The 22,122-nt window shown below is 45.6% G+C and overlaps 1 protein-coding gene across 16 annotated transcripts in view; it reads right to left on the bottom strand.

Annotated features, from left to right (window-relative positions):
* foxf2a (forkhead box F2a) overlaps positions 1-22,122 on the bottom strand; it is a 155,914-nt gene that overhangs the window by 24,447 nt on the left and 109,345 nt on the right. For 7 of the 16 annotated variants that reach the window (XR_011088434.1, XR_007487079.1, XR_011088431.1 and 4 more), the window contains exons 1-2: positions 6,799-6,932; positions 3,488-3,534 (exon numbers count right to left, since the gene is read on the bottom strand). The gene's annotated coding sequence lies outside the window, so the exon portion shown is untranslated. Of the gene's footprint in view, positions 1-3,487; positions 3,535-6,798; positions 6,933-7,496; positions 7,979-21,063; positions 21,141-22,122 lie in introns of those variants that run through there. The other 9 variants (XR_011088432.1, XR_011088429.1, XR_007487078.1 and 6 more) reach the window with 7 other exon arrangements.

Below are 22,122 nucleotides of genomic sequence, written 5' to 3'. Positions count from 1 at the left end.
TTGTTTCACTTTTTCAGTTAAAGTACAGTTTTCCTCTGATGACCTGATTAGTTGCCAATTATGAACTGATTTATGAACCTGTATAAATAAAGCTTCAGTTTGAAGTACTATTTATCCAACCTCACCTTACGAACTATCATTTATTCTTTGCGGTATTGAAGTGACACTACAGTATTCCTAAGAACGACAGTCAAAAACAATAAGCGCAATTAAGTACAAAATTACAGCTTGTAATGGAGATCCGTTGAACAAATGGGTTCATTCATCATATCGCTCATATCCTCGAAACCTCATCCAGCTGCAGGACAGTCGTAAACCGAGGCCCTCCTTTACAATAACGACAAAACATTTGCACACCAAATTTCACAACAGAGTTAAGTCGCAGGCTTCCTTTTCTCTCTGAAAGCAAAACAAAATGGAGCCATAATTCATGTTATTGCTAACATGAGTATTTTTCCTAGCTAGTTTCACAGTCCTGTGTAAACTGACAGCCGAGCAAAAGTGGTTTTACATGTTCATTTGTTTGTTTGGATGTCCTTTAAAACATGTTGATATTGGCCTCCGCTTTAATCCCGATAATTAAGCAGTTTGACTATGCTGCGTTTAACTTCACCAACGCTTGAGGTTTTTCATTCACTTCAACCCAATCTATTTTTAATCGCGGGATAAAAAAGCAAGCTTTGTGTGGTGTTAACCTGACTGGAGGCTCATACTTTCTTTGGCACGCCGCAGCAGAGCGTCGGGCACATTTCTTCTGCCCGGCCGAATATAAAGTGAAACCTCATCCAGACGAGCTACAAATGAGCGTGGCCGTCTGAGCCAGCCGAGTGAGAAGGCTGACCTGAAGCCAAGCGCTCTTTCAACGAGCCAGCCTCTGTCAGGCCAGGCGGGCTCCGAGTGCACAGCTTACCGGAAACCAGCCTAGTTTGATTGAGTTCCTGTTATTGACTGCCCTTTTTTTTTTTTTTTCACTTTCTGCCAGGCTAATTTTTTCCTCTGCCAGCTGTCAGAAGCCAGACTGTACAGAATTCAAGGTCTCACCCACTCACACCTTTAGACTGCAAACACTCATTTATCACACTGTGGCAAGCATGAAATATTTGATAAGCAATTGACTTTTTGCTCAAGTGGCGAGTTTTAAAATATCCACCATTTTGAAAATGGGAGAGACGCCAGACATGGAGGAAAATATCTGCAAGTGTGTTGGTGCACACCAGATGACCAAAAGAACATAACCATCTCTATACACAGTGTATGAAAATAAAAAACAAATCCACAATACATTAAATTAAACAAATGTTTCTCACCACAGAGAAATATTAAGTAAAAATGTTCCTTGTAATAATATGTCACGAGTCTAAATGTCAACTTAAATTTCAAATAACACCAAAATATAATAAAATTAATAATAATACACGTTTTTTTACATAGACGACTTTGCATATATATATAAAGTATATATGTGTATGTAATATATAGTAACAAATCACAAATATGTGGGAAAACTGTATTTTTACTCTTTTAAAAAATCATCCGCAAGTTACTTGAATTAAAATCTCCTGGAAGAATATTGGTGTGCATGCACCGGGAAAGCTCACAGCATCCTTTGGCTAGTAAATCAAGCACACTCTGTTGAAGCATGCCGAGGTTAGGCGGTGAAAGGTAATGCAGCGTTTTGGCCCTCATCCCGCGTCCGCAGAGAGCGAGAGCGAGAGAAGCCTGAAAGATGTGTCTGTGGTACAATAAGCTGGAGCACAATCGCCATCTGGGCAGCTCAGCAGACGCGCGTGTGCGCCAGAAACAATAATAAAACAGAGGTCCGATTTAGTCTTCCTCCCCCAAGATGATTTTCTCACAGTCACGACATTGGCGGTTTGCATTTTTTTTCTTTTAATGTCACTGCTGGGGGCATCAAATATCTATTTGAATAAGGACCCTGTAGGTCTGTGGCATTTTTAGTATGAAAAATTAGGCCACTTTGGTAGGCTACTTAAAGGAAAACCAGTCTGATGCTTGCCTCTGCTTCTAATATATCATCTGCAACAATTTTCCGTGATTTATTACACAAACGTCACATCGGATAGTTGAGGGAATCCCGGAGGAACTTGCCATACAATATTATCACCATATTTTGCCAATGATAATATCACGATACGGTGATTATGTGATAATCGTTACGGTCCAAATAATAAATTTATGTCACAGTATAGGAACTGAAGAACTGAGAAAGTAAAAAAACATTAAAAAAAAAAACAGCACAAGAAAAAGCAGATTTATCATTTTAACAAAAGGGACCTAACACAAAATCACCCCTCAACAGAAAGATTTTTTTTAAATAACATTTGATAGCTGGTGGTCATTAAAATTCTACTCCGGCCCTGTAGGTGGTGGTAATGCACATTAAAAAAAGTGTTTGTCCCAAACAAGACGCGCTGTTATGTCAACAAATATAGATTTTGTAGGAATAAAAACCTGGAAGTTCGTGTTACATTTCAAGAAGATACTTGGACTATTGATTTTGAGGCACCGGCACGCCACCTGTCAGCAAACACACAAATCCATTAAGAGCGACCCGGTGGTGCTGATTGCTTTGGCCCTGACCTCAGCTGCTTATTTACTCAGGGCATGATTGCCAGTGGGGGGCATGTGGGGGCGGGAGAGGAATCATTTGAATTCCATCAAGTAGATTTGCGGCAGGGGTGTGGGTTGGAAGCACCCCACCCCCACCATTGCAACTCACACAAACAGCCAGTCAGTGTCTGCATGATGGGCTGAAGCCAGACTCCTGACACAGCGCCGGCCCTACAACTGCCCGTCCGTGTGGAGAGCCTTCTGGTGTTGATACAGCTGGGCTAGGCTGAGGTGCCGAGAAGTCAAGTGACTTGACCGAGGTCACCTTGCTCAGCCGCACGCACAGTGAGAAAGACTCCTCAGGAACAGATCAACCTGCACTGCTTTATTCCGAAGCGCGACTTATCTTTCCAAAGTGGGTTGTACATGCCATCCTAAATACCGCACTTTCCAGACTATAAGGCACACCTAAAAACCTCAAATTTTCTCAAAAGCCGACATTGCGCCTTATAGCCCAGTGCGCCTTATATATGGACCAAATTTCGGCCCGCGGGCCAAATCTGTCGTGTGATATTAACATTATTGATATATTGTTATTGTTTTCACTATTTCAAGTTATTATGTTGTGATTGCATTAATGGTGCGCCTTATATATGGACAAAGTTTTAAAATGGGCCATTCATTGAAGGTGTACCTTATAGTCCGGTGCGCCTTATAGTCCAGAAACTACAGTAATATCACACTTTAAGGTGCTGTAAATTCTCCATAATTTCCACTAACAACCCAGGCTAAACTTAGCTCCGCCTCAACAATCAAAGCTTGTCTCTTAGTTAAGATGTATCACTTAAGCAACTTCTCCCATGATTGTCGTACCAATATGGGGACAGAAAGAGCCGAAAAACTGCAAATGGGTTACCTTTCAGCAGTAGCATAGCACCCCCCCACCATCTGCTGTCTGGTTCTCTGCAAAAACAAGGATAAAGTTTCATTGTCAAGGTCTTGTAATGTGCCCAGGTCTCCATCTCTATCTGTCTGCGCCTTTGTTAGACTGGCCACTCTTCCCGTGTGTGACAGGCCAGCAGTGTGTTTCCACCTCATGAGTTGGCCCAGGTGGTTTTAATTCAAACCCTGAAGAAGATTGATGAGCCTTGTTACATATGTCCAGACAAATCGTAACAGGGACTTACAACGGGCTATGCCAGACACATGCATGCACACACACACACACGCACATTTTGAATTATGATGTGATTGATTGAAAAGGGAGGGGGGCGGGGGTGCAGGTATTTGCTAAAGAGTGTGTAAGAGTGCGTGTGTGTCATTGTGGAAAGGTGTTGGCCAATTTCGGAACATTTTACTCAAGTGGCCTTCTCTCATTTCAAATGACTTCATCAAAATGATGACAATTTTTTGGGGGGTTTAGTTCATCTTGTTGATTTATTATGCAAACCTTTAGCCCAGGGGATTTTTTTTTCTTTTTTTTGATCGAAGCTGTTTTGGAGTATCCATCCTTGTTTGGCTTTGTGTAAAAGGGAAGGGCCACTGCTGGGTGCTGGGCACGGCCAGTACCCTTATCAGCCGGTCATAAGGGAGCCTGGCGGGACACACGGGACGGGAGGGGAGGAGGTGAGGGGCGACAGTACCTAAGAGTGAATGGTGGGACTGCCTCGTACCCACCCGTGCGGTTTTGTTCTCCCGGGGGACCCCTGCTGTGCTGCGCAGGCATGCAGAAGGCAGATAACCAAACTGGATGGTGAATGAGTTCGAACACAAACAACACACAGCAACTACCTCCACTGATTCGGGAGAAAAAGTGCCTTGTACATTGTTTCTTTGCACTTTTATGTTGACACCTTTTCCCAAATATGTCTGTCAACACCTTGGTGTTTGACAGCCGATAACACGTTTCTTTCAAAACAATTGGACTCAGTATATATGTGTGCAAAAATAAGGTACAAGGACTGCGCGCTTTGCGGCCGACATACTTTACTGGCACAAGCTGCTTCTCTTCGTCTCGCACTGGTTATTTTCCAGCCTTTTTGGTGGAGAGCCTGCACTTCCTCAGGCCTCTGCTCACGACGGAGGACGGGCCCGCAGGGAGCCACCGATGTAATGCTAAACGGAGCCGTCTACCGCTGCGTCTGCAACGTGGTGCCAGCGGGCCTGCCTGCCGCACTCGCCAACAAGATAGCCTTTCCAGTCACCGCTTCAACGCAACTCAATTAAGGCGACTTTCATTTGATCGCTTTGTGGAGGTGGATGGTTTGTCCGGATGGTTCTGAATGTCTGAAGCATACCCGCTGTTATTTGCTGGTATGAGTTACACTATGCAACATATGGAAAGAAAGTGAGGAGAGAAGAAGGGTGTAGCTAAAGTGAACGCAAAAATGAATTGATTCAATTTATAATGCTCCAATGATAACGTTAAACCGAATGCAAACTCACGGTGACTAACTTACTAGCGATAGTCGCCACTATAATAATTGAAATCAAACTAAAATGTTTTGTTGACAAAAAACAAACAAATGAAATTATGTTTTCTTGGACTAAAATAAAGACTAAAAGTGCTCGACTACAACTCGACATCGGGATGAGGTTGACTAAATGCGCGAAAAGCTAACAAGCACGATTGCACTGAGATTAAATTTAAAAATGGCTTACACTACTATTCACTTATGTGCCAAAGAAGCCTAATCTAGTGGTGGGCTCGATGCCACAGTGGAGGCAAGCCTCCGGCTGGGAAACAATCCAGTTAAGTGTGCACTTGTGACACCCAGACCCCGTCATGAATCATCCAGTGTGAACTCAATGCGCAATCAGTAAAGCATTGCCTCAATCGCTGGGCTATTTCTGGGGGCAAAACAGTGTCATATACTACATGTCGCACTTTCAATTTGTGGAAGACAAACAATAGACTACAAGTTTGGCCAATTGAAAACCATTATGTAATCTTGACGAATCACACAGCTCTCTAGGCTGCATATTGTCATGCGCTCATGCCAAATAGCGCTCGTAGATATGTACCCACATGCCGTAGAACACGCCCGCTCTTTGCCTCCACCAGCTCTCTTTTATCAGTCAGCAAACAAGTGAAAACGAGCGCCTGCCCCGTGCGCGCGGCGCGGAATTCCAGCCATTCCCCCGCGTCCGATTTTCCTGCCTGCTAATGTAATCGGAGGGAAACAGAGTCGGCTTCCCAACGCCGCGGCCTCCAGATAAGAGACATTTATCACGTATCGTTCCTCGGCGGCCCACTTCGCTCCAGGCCCGGCCAGACGGAGGCCCGGACCCTGTCAAATCACGGAACCAGTCTCCGGAGGGGCGCGCGGGGCGTTTAGGTGTCTGGATTTTTGGCCGGGCTCAAATGGAACTTTGACGATAACGAGACACATTGATGTCACGAGCCGGGGCTTCTGCTCTGAGAAGGTCAAAGCAACATTGGGCTGGCACGTTGCACGTTTGTATGTCATTTTTATTTTATTGGTTTGGACGCGCTACGCTGGAAAAGGAATCCAAAGGGGACTAGGAAGTTGGCACGTTGCTCATGTGAACACGGGAAGCTGATTGAAAGAAACATGTTTCATAAAATGTTAAGGCAGCTTTTTCACAGTGACGCACAAGCGTGTCATTTTTCTGTCACTAGGCGGAAAAGAAATGTAAAAAGAGACTTCAAAGATATTAAGGGGACATACTGTCTTAGGCGTGGCTTTTTTTAACCATTTAAAACACCTCCCAGGTGTCGCTATATTTTGCTGAACTTAGGCTTATTTGAGCATTTGGCTAGCTGTTTCAGTCAGTTTAGCTAGCTTTCGCTTGCTAGCTTCGTTCCTCACATATTGCTGAATGGGCCAACGGATTTTGTGAGCATAGCTACAAGTGGTGCTTGTTCTTTCACGTTTAATTATAATGCTCATATTTTTATTGAAAGCTTTGTCGCACGCATGGACGCGAATCACGCCACGCATGCAGGGTTTGTTGTTAAAATAATAAATTTACGGAAACACACAACAGCGGCAGTAACAGTAACGACCCGGCGAAACTCCCGCTCACTGTCAACTACTTCCGGGTACTGAGAATACGTTACAAACATCACACTGTCCATGTTATACGCAAAATCATACATTGTACAACCATAACTGTATGCATCATATTCTCAATCAATAATTAGCTCAGACTACCAGCAGTATTACAAGTTCTGATCATCCACTTTTCAACAGATTTACTCACCTGAAACACACGACAGCAGCAGTTACAGTCGCGACCCGGCGAAACTCCCGCTCTCTGTCAACAACTTCCGGGTACTGAGGACTCCCGTAGTTGTCCCAGGCGCCTTATTGAAAAACCCCAAATATTCGCCACTGATACCATACAGAACTATTTGCATATAACGGCATATAACTTGTTCAGAAACATCACAAAGTAATTAAAAAAATAACAAGGCGGGTGAGTATGAATGTCCATTCAAATGTTCCCAAAACCACCATGGGCTCCACAGCTTTACTAGTTGAATGAAAACTAAGTTATGAAATCAATGCCTAATCATGTTGTTTGTTAATTGTGATTTCAATATCAATCCAACAATTTGTGCTGAAGATATTTTCCATACTCTCCCAGGCCTATTCTAACCCCAGGGAAATCAAACTGTGAGGCAGACTTGCTAACCACGAAGCCCACCATGCTTCAGTGTCTTTTACATTTTGATACCAAACGACAGGATTTTCCTTTGAAACTTTCAGATTTGTGTGAGGAAAAAATGACTTGCTGTGGTCTCCTGTGGAGGACGCGTGGCAGAGCTCCCCTTCACAGCAAACAAGCAAGCGTCCAAAACAGGACGTGTGGGGGTCTGAGTGGTCCGTGTCTGCTTTCTACCAAGCCTGATTGGATCAAACAAGGTCCAGTGTTGTTCAAATGTTGCGGCCTCTCACCCCTGCGCTTCCAGGAGATCCCCTCGTCTGCTCGCCGTCCGTCACGGCGGACAACGTCGGCGAGCGACAGTCTTGGCGGAAAGGCCGTCTTGGATTTCATCAGGGGGGTGGGCGGCTACGGGTTGTTTTCCTCACTGCGTGCCTTTGCTTCAAACACTGGCAAGGTCTCAGGAAAACCTTACCTGTGGTTTTATTTTGCGGTGGCCAGGGCATCATGTGCCAGCTTTCAGCTCACTGCGGTCTGACAAAGAGCCTTACCTACTTTGGCTTTCCATACTTGAACCTGCAGGAGATCTAAACTGTCTGTGGCTGAGGCTTGAAATAGAATCGACAATCCCGCAGTCGTCTGAAATGACTTCCACGTCTAGCCCTGGCTGCGGGAATAAGACCCCCGAAGATGTTGAAACATTTCAACAGGGGACAATGAGACACCTTTTCTCTCGCCAAAATTGAACATTGGGGCCGCTTCTTAATAAAATGATTCACCAAAATAATCATAAAAAAAAAAGCAATAAATAAATAATATACATTTCAGTCAGGCGAGCGCCCTACTTTCCTGTCTGTGACCTTACAACCATCTTCAAACTGCATCAGGGGGGCGGGGCCACGTCCGCTGACCTTAATTGTGCTTTTGGTGCTCAAAGTCAAGGGTGCGGTGACTGTTGATCACCTGACCTGCAAACTCTGGCAGCACATCAGCAGGATGTTCCTCAGCAGGAGACTTTTTCTATTTCTGTTCCCTCCTGTAACGACTCCGTTTCAATCCGCACGCACTGCGTCGTATTAGTGACTGTCTTTTTAATATCCTGTGCTGCAAAGGAAGGGTGTCAGTGTGACATGGCGCAGTAGCTTGACAACGATTGGCCTCGTGTGTCCGGCGTGGACCTTTCGGAGAGGCCTGCATTTCTTCTCAGAGTGAGCACAGGAGAGAAAGAGAACGAGAGAGAGAAAGTGAGGGAGGCCGGGGAGGTGAGTGAGCACAGCTGACAGGAGCTTCCTTTGGGTCCTGTGCCTGTTTTCCAAAGGAAGTGCAAGAGGCCTAATCTGTGGCCTCCAGAGTAGTTAGTGAGGGGCGGGGCAGAGGTGTGTGTGTGGGGGGGTACGTAGTGGCCCCCCAACTTATTGTCCACTTTATCATCCGCTACTTGGGATGGGACGATAAGTCCATATGGAGGACTTATCGTGGAAAAAAATCCAGAGGAGATGATGAGAGTAGCTGACTGGGACTTCCCAGTAAGTGCGCACGTGCCACAAAAACAGATTTATGGCAAGATCGCAGTCGTAACACACGAGGGGAGGGGGTGAGGTGGCCGGCTGTCACATGTGAGCGATCCGGGTCGCAAAGAACGTGAGAAGAGGATCACAAAATGTCTTTTTTGAACTTTCAAGAATTCCAGTGTGCACTCACTCGTCACAAAAAGTAAAACTTTGGGGAAAACCTAAAGAAACGTCTTTGTTGCCTGAAGTCTGCAAAATATATACCAAATTATGATTCCAAAACACTAATTCTATTTGAATTTAATTTTGAAAACTAGAAGTGCATTTTTCTGCTTTGCAACCCATTCAAATTACAATTACTACTTTCCTATTTTACTACATTTACACTCATATTTGAGATAACGGGACCTTAGCCCTGCAGCGAATAGCCAAATTAATTTAATGATTGCTGTGCCCCCTCAAACTTTACAAGCAATTATGGATGCCACCAGTGGGTCCAAAGCACTACAAAGGCCTTGCCTAGCAAAAATTTTAGTAACCATGTTAAGACTGTCCCATCACATATTGTATATACATATATCCATTCACATGAACTAAAATGCAAGATAAGCACAACTACTTAAATATTTAGTTGTTTTGCCAGTGACAGAACCTTTCACCTGTCTACTCCTCAAGCTCCAAGTCATTGCATCAGATTTCTTACATCCTGCCAGTGCACACACTTCTCGTGCTATTTTGGGGATTTGCTTGAGCCCCTCCCCTCTTTGTTCCCACTGATTAGGGGGTCTTCGGGGATGTCCGACAGCCAGGACCCTTCCTCTGAGGGTTGCCAAGACACTCAGGTGTTTGCATGGATACGCACGCTTCCTGCACCTGCAAGTGTACTTGTGCGCCACTGGAGCTATTATTGCCGTCATCAGCATCATCGACGTGGATTTTATGACTCCCGCTAACCTAACTGCCATCTGTTGCTGTCACCACGACGATATTCCGTGCAGAATAGACCTGCAAATGTTCCTCGTCTCACTCTTAGAAAAAAAAAGAGGGAATTTTGCTGTTGACGGCACATTGGCGCATGCAACACAATTACAAATAAATGGATTGACAGTTACTTTCCAAAAGTCTGAATGAGGACACAGCGCCACCTATGGTATTGGAGTCACCTTGCATCCTTATTCCCCCGGCTTCCACTTGTATCTCTTGGACAGGTGAGCGAAACCCTCTGATCCCCTTTTGACACCCAGTAATCGAGTTAAGGTCTCTGGATTAGAGGTTTCTTTTTGAACTGGGTTGATGTCAGCTCTCTATTCTGCTGGCTGCATAGTTGAGAGAATGAGAAGAGGCTGACATTGCTTTCAGGAATGTCTGCGGTGGCGGGATGGCCATCCACGGGGAGACAAAGGGGCAAACATTTATAGGACTAGTCAAGGACATTTTACAGTTGTCCAAAAGTTGTGGCACTTTTCTTTATATGTCTGAGTGTCTGGCTCAAATCAATTCTCCATATCCTGCCGTGTTAATACTTAAACCGGGCCTTGCCCGGCCGGCATGTTGTGTGAAGGCAGGAAGGCGAGAGAGATTCACTGGCAGCTCATTAAAAGCCATTAAGGAGCAGCGCGTAGACAGGATACGTGTAGTGAATAGAGGAAAGCGGGGCAGGGCCAAGGGCACTGTTACTCTCTCAACTCCTCCTCGCCCCCTCCAACGCTCACACGCTGTTATCTTCTCGGCGCAGCACTTCCTATGGCCCCCACACGCTTTCTAACGAGCTCCCGCTCTTAGCTACGCCAGCTAATGTCTCACACCCTTTCTGACCCGATGGCCAGGGAGTCCAGGCGCACCGATAACACCTTTTTTCATTGCTATATTTTCGTCCAACACCTTATCGCTCATTTGTTCCCTTTGTTTGAACGTATCTTTGCCCCGATTCACCTCCTTCTTTTCATATCTTTTTGCTACAGTGCGTACAGCAAAGGGCCGGATGAGCCTCGGCGTGCAGGATGGCCTACTGTCTGGGGCAGCGAGGTGGTTCAAAAAGAGCTCTGTCACGGTTGCTAGGATGGCGTCAAACAGAAGCTCCACTAGAACGTGACCTGAGGCCTGGCAGTGGAGCAAAATTTCTTATCGGTTGCTGAGCATCATAAATCAAGAGGATTCTCTGGAACAAACAGCAGTGAATTTCCGTGCCGCTTCGTTTTAAGAAGGGTTGAGGCTTGGACAACAAGCTTGGGGCGTGGCCTAAGTTGAAGAAGGCCAAGCCATTAGGGCCGGGAAAGTTTCCAGGTACATTTTTTCAGATACCCCCAGACCTGATAAACCAAAACTAAGCCCCTCCGAGACACGTGCTTTGGTTTGTAAAGCCATCGGCGGCCATCTTGCGTTGCCACCCGCTAACGTACTTATACACCCGTGAACCTCAGAGCCTTTGTTTTTTTTTTTTTTATCTCTATTTTTTTCAAGTAGTTTTACTGTGGGACCAATTATTTTGTCCACTTACACCCATTGTCTTAACTTTCCACGTCAGTCCCGTCAAACGCATTCCCAAGCCGACTCAGTGACGGCCGCTCCAAGCTAAGCCCACTTTCAAGGAATTCTCAGTCACTTGACACCCTTGACCCTGTTAGTGTTTGGCCTCTCTCCTGTTACATATCACTCCAGCGAGAATTTCAACCACAGACTGGCACATTTCAGGCAAAAAACAAAAGTGTCAACGGAGAATAGTGGAACAGTTTAGTCGCCCCTTGTCAAATATTAATATAAACAGCGTGGTGTCATTACTGCCGTCAGTCGGGCGAGAATCGTTTTTCTCTTCCGCGTTTGAGGTGTTGCCACAGTGACTAATCCTGTTTTCTCAACTGGTCCGCCCGCATTGACGGAGGCTCCGTGCTGGAGTTTGCAGGCTTTAGGAAAATCAAATGGAAGTCAATCACTGTTTTGACAACCAAGCAGCGGCGTTCAGCGCCGCGAGGCAGCAACTGTGCACATGTCCGAGGTGTTGCCTTCAAGGTCTGCATTTTCGAAATACTAACGGGGGTGTGAAGGTTGACAAGTTCAAATACTCCCCCACCCACATTTTTTATTTGCTTTACTCCTTCGAGGATAAATTAAATGTTCGCTTGGAGACATATTTAAGTCTCCAATAAGCTAGTTGCTTTTGTTTTGGATAAATAGTCGAAAAGTAAGAAATCAGTGGTGATAATCTCGTCAAGTTGGCAACACTGAGAAATGTTTTGGACGCAAGGCCGTGGCGCCACTCCAATCAAAATAGCAAAAAAAAGCCATAAAAAGAATCTGGGTGAGACAGAACCACCCCACCAAACGGATTGATTTCAACCTGAAATGTGACAAGTGTACCATAATTATTTTACCTTTGTGCATTTTAACTCAAGAATGTCAAAGAATGCATTTATCGTCATTATTTGATTCATGTGGCAGCTGGATAACAATGTGGCATTTTTAAAACTAATGAATGTCAATTTGAGTCATTTTTAATGATTAAAAAAAATATGGAAGGCGCATCACAGTCAGGAATATATAACCACCTCCATCTTCGCTTTGAGACACAATACAGACGCGATCTTGTCGGCCAGACTAAGCACATTTGTCTCAATCTGTGATGAGTTTGTGTCCCGTTATTTTCTCATTTCCTGTACTTAGAATAAGAAAGCCGTGTTTGCTTTGACGCTAAAGGGAAATGTGCTTTTGGGAGTTTGCAAACATATTTTTTAAGTTTGTGTTAAACTTATAATCATATTAATATAATATCTAGTATTAGAGTGCACGTGTGGATTGGTGGGGGGCGAGGAATGTGCAGACAAACTGCATGAACTTGTTTTCTTCAAAGTGTTGTGGAATAGGCCCGGATAGGGAGTACCGGAGGAGATCATCTCAAGGTCGGTTAGGAACAAGAACAACAGCACGTCTATGAGACCGGCCTACGAGGGAAAAACCCAACTGTCTGACCTCAGCGACACCTGGACCGGGGAGGAGATGGCCATCGACCAATCATCTCACAATATTTTGCATGCTTTAATATTCATATTGTGTTTCTTTAAAACTGGGCAACCCGGAAGAATGTGTCGTCTTTTGGTGGTCACAAAAACGCACGAGTTTTAGTGTGAGGGACCCGGGACCCAGGCCTGTATTAGTGCGCTCTGTCAGGAATAAATAATTGGTAAATTTGGTCTGATTGATCTACTGGTCTTCTCTTTGACAGAACGAACTCGCAAAATTGTTAGGTGCGCCAGTGTGTGGATTAGGACATAGCAATTTATGTGTTAAGTGTTGATCGCAATTTGGAGTCAGATCAATAACTAGAATCCGTAACCTAACAATTTCTTGGTGACCCTGACGTGATGTCAAGAGAAGGGTAATTGACAACTCGTGGTCTTTAGCCAAGACACCGGACAGTGTCAGGGACACTGTCTCCCGGTCGGCGAACCGTTTGGAATAAGCGCACAACGTTGAGCTGGTACGACGTCTCCTAAACCCTGAGCTCATCACCGATAAGGTAAGCAGAATACCTGTTACTATAAGTCAAAATGCTGCAAATTGAAAGAGGAAATTTAAGAGGAGACTGTCGTTCAGATCAAATAAGGTGTGCATGAAGTTAAGATACATACGGTGAATAAGTTTGGAACTTACGTGTGTAACGTGTACGGTAAAGTCAGGGACTTACGCGTACTAAGGATAGGTCAGGGACCTAGTGCTTCGTCGTGGCGGACAAGGGTGCGGTGACGATCGTATTCAAATAGCTGGGGTTAATAAAGAGATCCCCGAGGGGAAGTGAGGCCTCCTCAAAAAATATCCGGTGGTAACAGTTCCTCCTGTGAGAGATCAGACCGCTAAAACATCCAAAATGAACCAAATTGGGGGGAGAGAGAGTGTGCGCGCAGAGGATCCTCATGAGTGGGTGTGTATATGAGTGTGTGTGAGTGATGTGTATTCTATGGAAGAATGGTGTGTTTAAGTTAAGTTGGTTAGAGAAACTAAGATGAGCAAGGTGTGGCAGTAGAGAAAATAAGGTGTGTGACAGAAAGTTACTAGAACGGTGGCTTGATAGGATGAGAATAAGAGACAACAAATGTTGTGTAGAAGACATTGAAAGATGTCGAATGTGAACATGATGAAGGGCGCAACAGCAAAGTTGGCCTGCCCTTTGAGAGGTTGCGACTGATGAGCGTGCCTGCACTCGCGCGTAGTCGCGGGTCTGGGCTGTGCGCGTGGGCCTGTGCTATGCTCGTGCGGGCGGTGGGCCGGCATCATGATTGTTGCAGGAAATGGCCAGCCTGTAACCGGTCAACATTGATGCCGCGACCCCCTCGCACGGGGGGTGCTATAGCCCGGGCGGGGCAGGGACAGTGTGAGTTTCTCAGTGAATGTTTGAAGCAGTGAGATTGAAGGAATGTATATGCTGATGTGGAAGCGCAAATTGTGAGTGGTATTGATCGATAGAAAGTGGCAAAGAAGCTACATGAGAGATGGATTGTGCGTGCGTGCGTGCGTGCGTGCGTGCGTGCGTATGCGTGTGTGTGTGTGTGTGTGTGTGTGTGTGTACGTGCGGTTGTGTGCGCGCTCGGTGTGTGCGTTTATGTGCACACCCTGTGTGCTGCATCCACACAGTGTGAGGAGGAAGACGGCATGGATCAGAGAATGTTCAAGAAAGGGGGGCTAACTCGTAAATAATGAGGAGCTATTGGGAGTAATCTGTTTGTCCTTTCTTTAAGGTTAGGTTAGGTTAGCAACACGAGCGATTTAGAGGTTCAAAAGAAAGACAGTTAAAAGAAAAAAACATTTTTGATTTGGACAATGGCAGGCTAACAAGAGCATGAGAAAGAAGGGTAGAGAAAGCGGTGAAAATAGACAAGGAAAGAAATAAATACAAGGGCATTTATCCATCTTTGCATGATGTGACACACCCGAGTGCCCCAAAACTCGGAGTGAGCTATGTTGGACCGCTGCCGTACGGCGACCCCGGAGTAATGGTTCCGGTGGTGACGCTGGGTGGCAGGATGGTAGTGGATGTCGAGGGCGAAGGCGAAAGGGCGGATCAGAGTATTGTACAATTGATTGAACAAGCAGTAAATAAAGAGAGGCGACGGGCCCGGGAGGGGGACACATCCCGCGTGGACACATCCCGCGTGGACACCTCCACCCCCGGTCTGAGCCTTCAACCGTCCAATGTGACGAAAGGAGAAAGCTGGCATAGACTTACTGCCGAGAATGAGGAGCTAAAAAAGAAAATTGATCAAGCCGATGAGCAGCGTAGACAGGAAGCGCAGATGTTAAAATGGGCAACAGAGAGAGAGAGAGAGAGAGACACGGAGAAAATATAATTTGCGGAGTGGTCAGGGACAGATGACACAGGCCGAGGTGCAGAAAAATGAATTGATGTGTCCGCTGGTGACCACATCGGGCGGTCAGCACTACGAGCCCATGGTGCTCCGTGATGTGACCGCGATAATGGAAAATATGCCCCCACTTCACAGAGGAGGCAAGGTGTGGCTGAACAAATTTTTGGCTCTGATGAGTGGGCAGAGCTGTACACTCGGTGACATGCGCCAGATGTTGGCAGGAGCATGCTCCCCGGTGCAACTGCAGGCAATTGAGGAAGCAGCAGGCACAGCGAGACTGGGGAGGGAGGTGCCCTTGCCACAAGTAGCAGCGCCCCTGTTTGAAAACATTAAATTGACTTTCCCACAACCCACCGATCTGTTTCCTTATGATGTGAAAATGTCACCTGCACAACATTATGTAACATGTGTGGAGAGTTGGATTGAAACCACAGGTCGACATCCGGCTCTCACGCACGAGGCAGAGGTGCTCTTCCGAACGGCGCTGCTGGATGGACTTCCGCCAGATGTGAAGAAGCAGCTAATGTCAGACCCTGACATTCTGGTTTGTGCCGAAGAACGATTTAAACGTCATGTTTTGCATCACTGCAGAATGTTCACTGAGTCACAAGCTAAAGTTGAAAACGAGACAGACGCATTATCTAAACAGTTGTTGAAATTACAGTTGGCAAAAATGCATGGTGAAGCTAAACAGTCTAAATCACAGAAAAAGGAAATGCAAATGTCACAGGCTCTTCAGGTGGTGGGGCGCGGAAGGGGCCAGTTCCGGGGCGGATACAGAGGGAGTGCACCTGCTTACCCGGGGAGGGCAGCATACAAACCCCATTCGCCCAACGCATGTTTCATCTGCGGCGAAACCGACCACTGGGCAAAAGAATGCCCACAGTATCGACCGCGCGGAGCCACCCGCCCACAAACGCACGGAGGTCAGTACTACCAACATGATGATCTCTGGTGTGGACAATTTGAATAGGGCTGCCCAGGGAGCCAGGAAAGCAGTGGCCCGGCGGAGCCAATGCTTCATGTGACAGTGGAAAGAAAAACCTGTGAAGATGCCGGTGGACACAGGAGCAACTTATTCATCAATAAACACTGCCCTTCCTGTATCCTCACTGTCAAAGAAAACAACAACTTTAGTCGGCTTCTCGGGACAACCACGTACTCTGCCTTTTACCAAACCACTTGAAACTGTGATCACCCGGACAGGGTGTAGACTGTGGTACAAATACATCCATTCCACAGACACTCCGATCAATTTGATGGGAAGGGACTTGCTGTCAGCCGTTCAAGCCAGAATTCTGTGTGGGCCAGAGGGAGTGATTATTCAATTTCCAGATGGCATCAGCATCCAGTGCTCACAGCAGCTACAACAACATGGTCAGTGGCTGATGGCGCCCCTACCGGCAGAAGCAGAAACTGCAACCATCTACTGGGCCAGGCTGGAGCCAGAGACCCCTGCTGGTGGCGGTGTGTTCTCGACCTACCTACTGTGGAAGCCTGGATCTGCTCACTGGCGCCATACCACCCACCTGTTGATCCTTTGCATTGCACTCTATTTTATGACCGAAAAAGTGATGATGTATATCGGGATTTGTTTGAAGAAATTGAAGGGCACATGTGGGATTTAACTTCATCGTGCATTTTGATTGGTAAAGAGGGAGTCGCAGCGGCAACTGAATTGACATATGAACAAATGCAGTGGTTCAAAATGACAGAGAAAGGGGTGCCACACATTTCGCTGGCTCTTGCCCCAGGACACGAGGCCAGACAATTGGGCTCAATGGTCAAGCAGTTGTTGCAACAGACTGATTGGCGGAAAACTCACATTCCTAATTTGTACTGGTCTGAGTCTCAGAATGCATACCAAATTAAACAACCCATGGCAGACACAGGATTGCTGGAGGAGATTATGGTGTCCCGCACACACGGTAGGGAGTTTACTGATCATGAGGACGCTGAAGTAATGCTGGCGGCCTTGCCCGACACACTGTGGTCCCAGGGTCCATTTGATGTCGGGTTTTGTCATTCGGTGGCCCCTATTGATCTCCAAATGGATGAGACGCAGCCTATCAAACGGCCTCAATATCGTTGGCCGAAAGAGGCGGACCAAGGCATGGAAGACACTCTGTGTGGCCTCTGGGACGCAGGGGTGTTGGAAGTGTCCGACGGCCAAATCGCACTCCTTGCTGTGGCGTTACCAAACTGGGTGGAGCTCGGGTCAAGGTGGACAGGAGCTTCATTGTGCACTGAGTTTGACAGAACTGAGGAGATTTGATAAAAATTGAATAATGCGTAGAGCTACAGAGAAAAGCATCATAGTCAGAGATTGAACAGATTTGGATAAAACAAATAGGCTAAAACGGTAAGAAACAAGAGCGAGATCTGATATTTTGGCTCGTCAGGCTTAAGAAGTAGAAGTCGAGTTAGATACATTTTAGAATAGGACATTTGGACTAAAGTGGATTCGGTCAAGAGGAACAGGGGCATTTTGGCATTTTAACAGGGATTGACAGCAAGGGAGATTGAGGATAGAAGATCTGGACAGCAATGACGTAAATTACATTAAAAACTGCCCACACCTGGATGGTGTGACAGGCAGGATTTTTAGGAAGAGAAAAAGGGGCGAGTTAGACTCGCCAAGAGGGGCAATAAAGAGAAGCAGACTGAGAAACATATTTGAGCTAGACAACAGGAAAAAGGGGGAGAGCCAAATGATGATGTAAAAATCCAGAGGGAATAGTCGGACCCATCTTTATTGAATTTAATTAGGATAATTAATAGAGATCGAGTTTGTAGGAGCAATCTGAGGTTATGGAGGCTCCCCTGACACGCGGGTCCCACAGTCGTCTCCCCCCCAGATAGACATATATGACAATTTGCGATGAATCTGATGGGCGAGTTTATGGAAAATTGAATTGGAGATTTTACAATAGGTCATGTTGACAAGTATGTCCAAATGTGAAGAGTTACTATTAGGAGTCAATGTTTGCCTGCACACTAACATACTAACTTTGCTTAGTGTGGGAGGAGAGCTGAGTGATAGAGACGGATGTGTGTGTCTGCGAGTGTGTGGATGGGTGTGTGCGCATGTGATCATCTATGACTGTGTGTGCGCAGTATGATTGGCCAGAGAGGTCTGAAGTTGGGGTGATGTGTTTGCAATTGAGGATAAAATTCCTCTCACCTGAAGGGGTGGTACAGACTGGAGGGTCTGGAACTGGTAAATGATGAGTTCTGACCGGAACCATGGCTCAATGATCAAATCAGGGGCACCATCGACAACAAAACGATGTGATGGAGAAGGCCCATTTCAGTGATATGGTCAGACAAGACAGAACTAGTATCGAACAGCAAGACTTTGGACGATTTGACGTGTGACGACTTTGAGCTCACCCGACGGGGTGACGGACTAGGTGGACAGTGACCAATTGTTTGACGCTTGAACGTGTTTGCGACAATAGCACGCTCTGCTTTGTTTTTCTGTGTGACTTGATTTTTTTTTTTTTTTTTTTTTTTTTTTTTTTTGCAGCATCAGCCACCAGCCAAGGAGCGGATTGCGCGTTGCTTGCGTAACTTGTTTTCATTCTTGCAGGTTGTCGATTGCATTTGTGGAAAGTTTGTGTTGGATTTACAAGAATATGTTAACCCTTGCCCTTTTGGTTTTTATGATGAACTTGTTGATGACGTGGTTTTCAGGACATGATCCGCGGGCGCCAGGATTCATTTTATGACTGTTTTTATTTTGATACTTGATGTCTGTTTTTGTGTGTACAAATGTCCGCTGTCAGCCGGGCTATAAGCTCACTGACAGCAGTGCGATGATTTTTGTTTGTGTTGCCGAGTGTGTGTGGTGGACAGTCAAGTTTCAAGGACTTGGGGTGATGGTCCCGGGGCCCAGATGGTAACTAGAGGTTCCGCAGGCCTGGCTACAATGAGTGTGGTGATGAGAGGGGACGCTTTGCAGGTTCCTTTTGCTACGTAATGACACATTGGGTGAATGTGTCAAAAGGGGGGAGTGGTAAAATAGAAATGGGTGAGTAGGTTTCAATTTGTAATTGTGATATACAAAGTTTTTTTCCAAATTCACTTGCTTTCAAGCTTTAACAGGACATGCCAGAATTCACCCAGCAATGATGGAAGGAGCAGAGGAAGACCAGTGACATCTGGTTGTGGTGTGGAGATGACAAATTATAGGATCGCTTGCCGAAGAATGCATCAGGTATCTGTGCCCTCGTGTCGTTGATAATGCCTGTGGTGGTTGTCCCCATTGAAATACAGAATCTCAATTGGAACCTGGAGTCCCCACTGGCGGGGCTCCTGAAGCGAGCCAAAAGAGACATTTTGCCCCCGTGGTTGAGCGACGACCATCCAACATATATTGGCACTATAGGAGTGCCCCGGGGTGTGCCAGATAAGTATAAACTCGCTAATCAAGTGTCCTCGGGATTCGAAAGTATCTTCCTATGGATCACCCCCAGTAAAAATGTAGACCGTATTAATTACGTTCATTACAATGTCCAACGACTGGGTAATTATACAGCTGAATCATTTGCCGCAGTTCATGAACAATTGGCTGCAACGTCGTTAATGGCGTTCCAAAATAGAATTGCGTTGGACATGCTATTGGCTAAGGAACATGGTGTGTGTGGAATGTTTGGTGATGCATGTTGTACTTTCATCCCAAACAACACGGCACCAGGAGGCCGACTGACCAGGGCGTTGGAAGGACTAAGGACACTGAACAAAAAGATGAAAGATCATTCAGGCGTACACACCGATATTTGGTCTGATTGGATGAAAACGTTCGGAAGCTGGAAAGGCCTCATCATGTCTGTGCTTGTTGCTGTAGCTATTTTTATTACAATTATGATTTTATGCGATTGTTGTTGTATTCCATGTATTAGGTCACTCACTGTCCGGTTGATCGAGAAAACCGTTGGCCCGTTGCCACCGATGGGCCAATATGCCCTGGTGACTCAACATGAGCAGCGGGGGGAAGGAAGGATCGACAGCGCGCTGGTAGCTGTTTGCTAGGGTAACGGGTGATGACCTCATAAATGAGGTCATGAGAGGGAATAAAGGGAAATGTGCTTTTGGGAGTTTGCAAACATATTTTTTAAGTTTGTGTTAAACTTATAATCATATTAATATAATATCTAGTATTAGAGTGCACGTGTGGATTGGTGGGGGGCGAGGAATGTGCAGACAAACTGCATGAACTTGTTTTCTTCAAAGTGTTGTGGAATAGGCCCGGATAGGGAGTACCGGAGGAGATCATCTCAAGGTCGGTTAGGAACAAGAACAACAGCACGTCTATGAGACCGGCCTACGAGGGAAAAACCCAACTGTCTGACCTCAGCGACACCTGGACCGGGGAGGAGATGGCCATCGACCAATCATCTCACAATATTTTGCATGCTTTAATATTCATATTGTGTTTCTTTAAAACTGGGCAACCCGGAAGAATGTGTCGTCTTTTGGTGGTCACAAAAACGCACGAGTTTTAGTGTGAGGGACCCGGGACCCAGGCCTGTATTAGTGCGCTCTGTCAGGAATAAATAATTGGTAAATTTGGTCTGATTGATCTACTGGTCTTCTCTTTGACAGAACGAACTCGCAAAATTGTTAGGTGCGCCAGTGTGTGGATTAGGACATAGCAATTTATGTGTTAAGTGTTGATCGCAATTTGGAGTCAGATCAATAACTAGAATCCGTAACCTAACAACGCCAAGCGCTAACTCATTCCGAAGCTATTTATCAAATCACTAAACCAATGCAATACGGGGGCCTGTTTTCAATGCTTTGCGGTCGGGGAAGTGTTGTCACATGTGCCGACGGCATTCCATCCTCCTACTGTATCAACCCTTACTGGCACACACACACACACACTGCCAGTTGCTGATGAGCAATACAGCTGCATGGATTTCATATTTGCGCCTGCTCAGCTACAAATCAATAGCCTCGCGGCGGCGTTAGCATCCCCCGGGGGAAAATACCTCAGAGTGTCACCGGTTTGCAGATGGATGCAGAGGATGGAGATCTACTTTGCCTCCAAAAGAGCTGTGAGGAAACCCTGCAGGAAGAAAGAGGAGATTATAAGAAGCTCTGTGACATAATCGACAGAATCATTGATGCGTTTAGGCGCAAGCTCTAAGGAGATGACTGGATGCTTGAAAGGTTGTTCATGTGAAAGCAAACACGGTAGCTTGTTGCCAGGATTGGGAAAGCCGTTTGCTAATTGATTGGCGCGTATTTTGAAACAAAACAGCTGATTGGCAGCTGATTTTTATTTACGTTGCGTTTTTAATGGCTTCCTGGGGAGCTTTCCAGTCAAAGCACAGCTGTGTGCTGCAGATTTGGTTCAAAACAAGATAAAAAAAAAGAATAATGCAACCATTAGCCTACTCCTAACTAGTTCCTCTTTTTTGGAGTTGTAAGTCACTCAACATTATTCTGTCAGTCAGGTATTTAATGCAAGATACGAAAATCAACAATGACATTAAATCAACAAAAAAAAAAAGACATTTCTGTAGAAAGCGAATGCTGAAGATTTGGGGGAGGGAAACAATTTTCTTTTTTTCTTTTTTTACACTGTGTTTTGAAGTGGTAGAGACTCAGTGAATGTGATTTGTTCAATTTCGATTTTAATTTTGGAATTACCTCGTGGAAAGTGTAGTTGTAACAATTTAAATATGCCTTATGAAAATGTGGAATTCAAATATTTGAGTCTACTATTTAGAAGTCAGAATGACTTGAATCAGTTGTGTTTAAATTGAGGCCAATTTGAATACAAAGTTTTTTTTTCTTCCTTGTGGAATGAGGAAAAACAGTCAAGCCTTGCTCCACATTTTGACATTATAATGATGGGAGCCAGTCAAGGAACGTGGAACTTGGAACACCCCAAAAAGTGAATGGAAGAAGCATAATACATCTTTTAAACGTGTGCAGAATTACATATGCTATGTGAAAAGTCTTGAGCAACTTGTCAAGTCAAAAGCCTCCTGAGTATTACGCAGCACATTCTGCTGGAACATTCCAGCAGCAGCAAACAGGTG

The sequence above is a fragment of the Syngnathus scovelli genome, chromosome 17 (assembly GCF_024217435.2).
Source record: "Syngnathus scovelli strain Florida chromosome 17, RoL_Ssco_1.2, whole genome shotgun sequence".
NCBI classification, from domain to species: Eukaryota; Metazoa; Chordata; class Actinopteri; order Syngnathiformes; family Syngnathidae; genus Syngnathus; species Syngnathus scovelli.
The sequence above is the reverse complement of the archived record's forward strand: the minus strand, read 5'-3'. Positions and strand labels throughout refer to the sequence as shown.